Source organism: Gigantopelta aegis, chromosome 10 (assembly GCF_016097555.1).
Source record: "Gigantopelta aegis isolate Gae_Host chromosome 10, Gae_host_genome, whole genome shotgun sequence".
Lineage (NCBI taxonomy): Eukaryota > Metazoa > Mollusca > Gastropoda > Neomphalida > Peltospiridae > Gigantopelta > Gigantopelta aegis.
Genome location: NC_054708.1, coordinates 61,176,787 through 61,184,346, shown reverse-complemented (window position 1 = coordinate 61,184,346; position 7,560 = coordinate 61,176,787). Strand labels below are relative to the sequence as shown.

General features: G+C 35.9%; 1 long non-coding RNA gene across 1 annotated transcript; it reads right to left on the bottom strand.

Moving 5' to 3' along the window:
• Positions 1–590: 590 nt before the first annotated feature.
• On the bottom strand, positions 591–6,544 carry LOC121382614. Its single transcript, XR_005959191.1, has 2 exons — positions 5,441–6,544; positions 591–1,146 (listed from the first exon to the last, which is right to left on the bottom strand). It is a non-coding gene; the product is annotated as an uncharacterized LOC121382614 (long non-coding RNA).
• Positions 6,545–7,560: the final 1,016 nt, after the last annotated feature.

The window sequence follows — 7,560 nt, the reverse complement described above, 5'->3', positions numbered from 1 at the left end:
CTTTGAAGTTTCTACATACATTTTGTATACAAAAGGCTTGTGATCAAAGTATCTTGCTGTTGTACTATATGTTAACTCCTAATATATCATCAACGCATTGGGGATTGTTTTGCTTGAATTTCTTCATAGCTAAGTAAAACATCTTTCCAAAATATATTTGAGATTTTCACTTTTTTACGTTTAATAAAATTATCACGGTAGATTGTAAGTTTCTTAACAGACATACCTGTTGAGACCTGGGATATTGTGCTCCATTTTGTATCGTCTGTAATAATTATTCTTACCCATGTTGATTTTAGAGCTATTATGATTGTAGAGCTAAAGCTCGCGACAAGTGAAAATTATTTCACCCGGGACATAAATGGGTGTGGGTGTTTCCAGTGAAAAAAAGGAGAAAATAATTTGAAATGCTATTTTTTACATGGCAGTTAAAGAGGGGACAGGTCAGGTACGGATTTACGTGCACATTCAGAGCAAGCTGTTGTAGCGCACGCCTATCATGGGCGCAGGTGCCGGCCTTGGCCACTGTCACACTCAAGTTAATATTACAGAATTGATTTCTATGTATCATTCCAAAAATATTAAACCAGTCTTTCTCAACATGTTTATTTAATTTGACTCTTAAGTTAACAGCTTTCTTTGACAGTCTCAGCTAAATTGAAACAAGTCCACGACTTTTAAAACAATAATATTGTACTAGCGGAGTCTGTCAGTTTCATTAGCCACTATAAATGTTTTCGAAAATATCTTTGAAATGTTAATAATTTAGACTGTTAGTGATTTTTAAAAATATTTCTTTCTTTTTATTATTTGACAACAATCTTTTACTGTTGGAGTTCGTCATTGTGGAGACTAGCCTGGTTGATTCTCGAATTGAGAGATTTCGGAGTTTTCCTGATGGGTCTGATTATCCTCAGAGAGGCTTTCTACTGCTGTCAATTCCCAGAAGTTTCCTCGCTGTTTCAATGTACTCCGGCTTGCACGCATCAGTGAAGATACTCGTAAAATGGTTTGGTAGAAAGCACAATATTTCCAAACCATGACATACAGCTTTGGGGCATTCGTCAAGCCAAGTAGTGCACTTTTTCAAAGCGTTGAATACTGCACACCCCATGGTACCAATGAATCGTTTATTCCTCCTGTGTTCTGTTAAATAAAATGAAAATTGTTTATTGTACGACTATTTCTGATTACTGTTATTATCTAAAAGTTGATATATATAAATAAAGTCAACACTCGGGATTTTTGGGGTTTGTTTGTTGTTGGTTTTGGGTTGTTTTGTTGGTGTCTTTTTTTGTGGGGGTTTCTGTGTGTGTTTTTTGGGTGGGTTTTGGGGGGGAGGGGCAAGTTGGGGGGGGGGGGGGGTGACGTTTTGGCTGTCAAGGTTTTCTTCATGTTAATTAAAAAGAGTGCCGACTTTAATTGAAGGTGATATTTTTATCACAGTGAATATTCATGATCGACATGAGAGGGGGCTAGCCAATTTTAGAGGTCAAGGTCTAGGTCAGAGCAAAGGTCAAATTAAGACAATATCCAAAACATTGTTTCAAAGCACCACATTAGATATATATCTGCACTAAGTGTGTTCAAGATGTTTAAAAATTGACTGCCCCAATTTAGAGGAAGGAATGAAAAGTTAAAAAGTTTGTTTTTATTAACGACACCACTAGAGCTCATTGATTAATTAATTATCGGCGACTGGATGTCAAACATTTGGTAATTCTGACACGTATTCATGAGAGAAAACCCGCTGTGTTTTTCCAAATGGTACAAGGTATCTTTTTATATACACTTTCGCAGAGACAGGAAAGCACATACCACGGCCTTTGACCACTGGTTGAAACGAGAAAAAAAATCCAGTCAGTGGTTCGATCCTGCGACTTAAGCACCTAAAGCGAGCACTCAACCGACTGAGCTAAATCCCGCTCTGAATGAAGAAATGGGCACCAAATTTCATTAAGTTTTAACTAATAACTAGAACGCTTGATCACGTTCAGACCTTAAAGGCATACTGTCACAGATTTAAGGACCATATTTCTCTAACAATTAATAATAAATCAAAATTACATTAATTTTTACAGACCAAACCTAGCTATTGTATTAACTACACCATGATGGAGTGAAATCCATGTCAACCCTCTCGGCAATGTTAGTGTTTGAATTATGGACCATTGCCATAATTCAATTATTTTTTTTTTTACAAAATATCATTAATAAGTGGAGTATGGTGGTTACGTAGATGGTAGAATAAAGTACATTTAGGGACAAATCAAATATATATATTTTTAAGTAATACTTTGTTAGGCCATGTAATAGGCCAGTGGTCTGTGACAATATGCCTTTAAAGAGACTGTCCTGGGTTTGTTTGAAAAATTAATAAGAAATTACAAAAACAAGGAAAAAATGCATAAGATATTACAAAAACAAGGAAAAAATTACTAAGATATTACAAAACAAGGAAAACATTATTAACATATTACAAAAACAAGGAAAACATTAATAAGATATTACAAAACAAGGAGAAAGTTAATAAGATATTACAAAACAAGGAGAAAATTAATAAGATATTACAAAACAAGGAGAAAGTTAATAAGATATTACAAAACAAGGAGAAAATTAATAAGATATTACAAAAACAAGGAAAACATTAATAAGATATTACAAAACAAGGAGAAAATTAATAAGATATTACAAAACAAGGAGAAAGTTAATAAGATATTACTAAACAAGGAGAAAATTAATAAGATATTACAAAAACAAGGAGAAAATTAATAAGATATTACAAAAACAAGGAAAACATTAATAAGATATTACAAAAACAAGGAGAAAATTAATAAGATATTACAAAAACAAGGAAAACATTAATAAGATATTACAAAAACAAGGAGAAAATTAATAAGATATTACAAAATCGTAAAATTGTAAATTGTAATCATTGGGCCAATGTGAATACATTCACGGACCTAGGCATAATTTTGTAGGGTGGGGGAGGAGGGGGCAAACAAGCCCCACCCCAGTATATAATGTGAAATACAAAAAAGGAGAATGTGAGGGTTGGCTCGGTGTTCCCCGCCTCTGGTTATTCCACAGGATACATCTACACGTTAAGTCACGGTATTCAATGAAAAAAATGTAAAGTTTGTTTTATTTAACAACGCCACTAGAGCACATTGATTTTTTTTATCTTATCATCGGCTATTGGACGTCAAACATATGGTCATTCTGACACTGTTCAGAGGAAACCCGCTGTCGCCACATAGGCTACTCTTTTACGACAGGCAGCAAGGGGTCTTTTATTTGCTCTTCCCACAGGCAGGATAGCACAAACCATGGCCTTTGTTGAACCAGTTATGGATCACTGGTCAATGCAAGTGGTTTACACCTACACATTGAGCCTTGCGGATCACTCACTCAGGGTTTGGAGTCGCTTTCTGGATTAAAAATCCCATGCCTCGACTGGGATCGGAAACCAGTACCTACAAGCCTGTAGACCGATGGCCTAACCACGACGCCACCGAGGCCGGTTTGTTAGTACAAATGTACATATATGTAGTTCTTAATGGGTTAACATTATAGGTGATAATTTCAATGTATAAATAATGTTTAGTTGGATATATCCACTGAAATCATAGTTGTTTTACTTCAAAGTTGAAACATAATATTGATGATTTCACTGATATGCAGGTCAGAATGAATGGGACGTTACCGACTTTTATATTTGATAAAACAAAATTAATAATTTGAAGGAAAAAGAGAACGAGTGCCATCGTTATACATTTTTAAAAATAATTAACTAAATAAATAAATAAATCTACCCTATGCATATAGCAAGTCTTTTACTTGGTGATATGTTAAAAAAGTACATATAAAAATATGGTGATATGGCATCCCCCAATGTGAGTATTTTCTTTAGCAATGTGGGGCTCCACTAAGTATAACATTTGTGCAAACTGTTCTGTACTGGTGGAATCTATATCCATCCATTTGTAGTTCTTGAACAAGTCTGCGATACTCTCCGTGGTCATCGCGCTTCATATTGATTTGGTGTACTAACTATCTTCTAGAAAACGGACAACGGACGACGGATAACGTGTGCGTAAACGGGGGCGGAAGGGAAAACACGGATAAATGTGTTCGGGCTATATAGTTGCAGCATATACAGAGGCTCGCGTAATACAATTTTTATTCCTAATATTATATATTGACGATACCGAAACACACAATGGTAATAACCTCTGTATGTCTGTCTGTCTCTGTGTGTGTGTGTGTGTGTGTGTGTGTGTGTGTGTGTGTCTCTCTCTCTCTCTCTCTCGTGTGTGTGTGTGTGTGTGTGTGTGTGTCTCTCTCTCTCTCTCGTGTGTGTGTGTGTGTGTGTGTGTGTGTGTGTGTGTGTGTGTGTGTTTGAATAAAGTGAAGTTTAACCCGTCAGCAAATACGTATTTAACCGGAACATTATTGAAAGGGGGTGCTGTCGGGTTTCTTCCTGTAGTATGTGTATTAGTGATTAATATGTGAACTTTGTTTTATCAGGGAGCTCGAAAACGATCGATGTAAAGGTATTTAACGTCAATCATAGGGATTGTTGTTGTATTAGAGCGGGAATCTTTGACTACCGTTTTGTAGGCAGCAATTGCGCAGAATTTAAATAGATTGTTATCGGACGGTTAGAGAGCGTTGATAACTGTTCAAATGTCAGTCTAGCTCTCTTACCGTCAGAGTACTCGGGTTAGAGAGCGTTGATAACTGTTCAAATGTCAGTCTAGCTCTCTTACCATCAGAGTACTCGGGCTAGTTCCAGATCTCAGATTTAAGCTTGAAGTTAATGTTCATTTTGTTTAACACCACTGCTATTGGATGTCAAACATTTAATAATTATTCTGGCATATAGTCTTAGAGGAAATCTGCAGCTCTACTTTTCTCCATAGCAGCAAGGGATCATTTATACATACTTTCCAACAGTCATGGCCCTTGATATACCAATCGTGGGGCAATGGGTCAATTAACGGAGTTTGATCCTTCTGCCCATACACTTCAGGTGATCGATCTGCTGACTGAGCTAGATCCCTCCCCGATGTTAAGTGTCACTGAGCATTCACCTCAGTTAAACGTAGCACCGATGACAGTTTGACAGTTCATAAGTATTTGAAACATAATTCAACAAGTAGACAGGACAGAAGACCATATACCCCATAAATAAATGTTCCCAGGACAAGGATACCTGACTCAGTGGTATAGGGTGAAATAAAATTGCAAACATTTATTGCCCACAAAAAAACATTCACATTTGTCGCCAATGATGGGGCTGGTAGTATTAACTGCGCTATCAAAAGTTCACTTCTAATTTTGAACCAGCTGGATGTTGTTTGGTTTAGTGCTATCTATAAAATATATTTTTTAGAAATGTTTTGAAATTGTAAATGAGTTATAAACGGTTACAAACCTTGTAATGGACTCGCAGACGCCAGACAAAGGACGCCAATAAACACTCCCCAAAATAAAATCTTGCTGAACGTCATTGTGTGTCAGAGAATGTCTGGAATAAATTATTACAGGTTTGATAAGAAATAAGATGTTAATAATTATCATTTATAATGCACTGTAATAGCAACATTATATTACCGAATACACAACTCGTAATAGCCATTAGTATTCAAAATCCCCTCTCACGGGTATGAATACTATACAAACATTCGCACGTGCGTGTACACACATGCGCAAAGATGCACACAAATTTAAATATATTGTGTGCGATCGTAGAACTAATATCACAGATATTAATAATACCAAAGGTTAAAAAAAGATGATAAAATATGGAAATTTGTAAAAGCTACAAATATTTAAGTATTCAGGTTTCAAAATACAGTTACAAGTAAGTTGTATAAGCAACGCAAATTAATTACACCTTTGGAATTTACTTTCAAGTACAATGTAACTGTCAATATTCGGAAAGTGTATTTAAAATTCTATATCTCTATTTTTTCCACAACACTATCTTGAGCAGATCTGTCGAAGAGTGTGTCCAACACAGGCGTGTTTGTACCTTACCTTTCGGCTGTTGGTTGGGATGTCTTCTCCTGGAATTTGAGCGTGTCTGGTCTCTCAGTCATTAGCTGTTTTTGGGGGCATTGGGCACTTGGGCATTGTTCACGTAATACATGGACGTTGATTGGTCAAATATGGTGTCGCATGCGATCGTTTGAATAATAGCAACCAATACAATTATAATTAGGTATTTTAAAACCGTCACCTTTCGTAAGGTGAATCTTCTTTGAGGATGTACAAACAATACACAATTTCAAACAGCGACAGAGGTCACTATTGCCTGTCAGTTGGCAAATTACATGGAAGACGAAAAATAAAAAGTGTAATGTGAAATTCAAAAATTAATTCATCAAACTAATACCCAGAACATGTTTGGAAGATTAAACAGATGTTAAAGTATTCATAAAACATCTTACAAAAACTACAAATGTCTAACACACACACACACACACACACACACACACACACACACACACCCAAACGGTTTCTCTGCACCATTTTGAAAGATGACGTATCTAAAATAATGACTAATCCGTTTCTCTGCACCATTTAGACATAAAAGGAGAGGAATTGAAAAAAAAATAATAATACACTCGAGAGTGGTTAACATTTCTCCGGTGTTTCTTGTTCATTTTGGGGGGGGGGGGGGGGGGGGGTTTCTAGGTTGATTTTTGTCATTTTGTGGTTAAGATAATTATCTGCAGCTATTTTATTAAAGAAGAATTTAATGTACACTTAATGTATAAATAGTCATATAACTCAAAAATAAACAAACCAAAAGAATGTTTTAATAATATAATAAGTATGTAAAATAGTTTCATTATATCAAACATTATTACGAGATAAGGAGTTCAGGCACCCCAACATATTCTTTTCTGGGAATAATGTTTGTGCACAAAAGAAAATCTAGAAATATGGATGCCTTATAAAGTTAAAATATAAATACGTTTTTAAGTATTTGTTTTAACAGAATATAGAATCAATATATTATATTATCTATTTTATCCCCTTAAGTCCATTCCGCACGTGATGAGAGAGTGGTATGTCAGTGACCCATTTTACTTCTGTTAGGGACATCCAAGTTGGACCTTACAAAATCCTGCCTACGCCACTGTATGACTAAGGGAGAGGTAACCCTAACAGAAACCTCGAGTGCTGAAGTCAGAGGTATTGAGCCGCACGGCGCACACTAATACACCACAATACCATGCATCAACAGCTATTATGACTACATTTCTGGACAATAATGACGTGATCGGCGCTCGCCCTGTGATGACTCACCAGGTAGGTGCAGATTACAACGCCTTACCTCGAGGGGGCCCATCCTCAGCTACAGTTACACCAACTCTCCAGAAGTAGCTGTACACACAAAAAGTGCATCTGTAGATCACGAATGATGAAAGAATGATATTTAACGACAACATCACGAAAAATACATCGGACAAATTGTCAAACTAAAATGCCAAAACAATGTGATGATCAACATAAATATAAAAAATTTAATAATTAATTAATAAA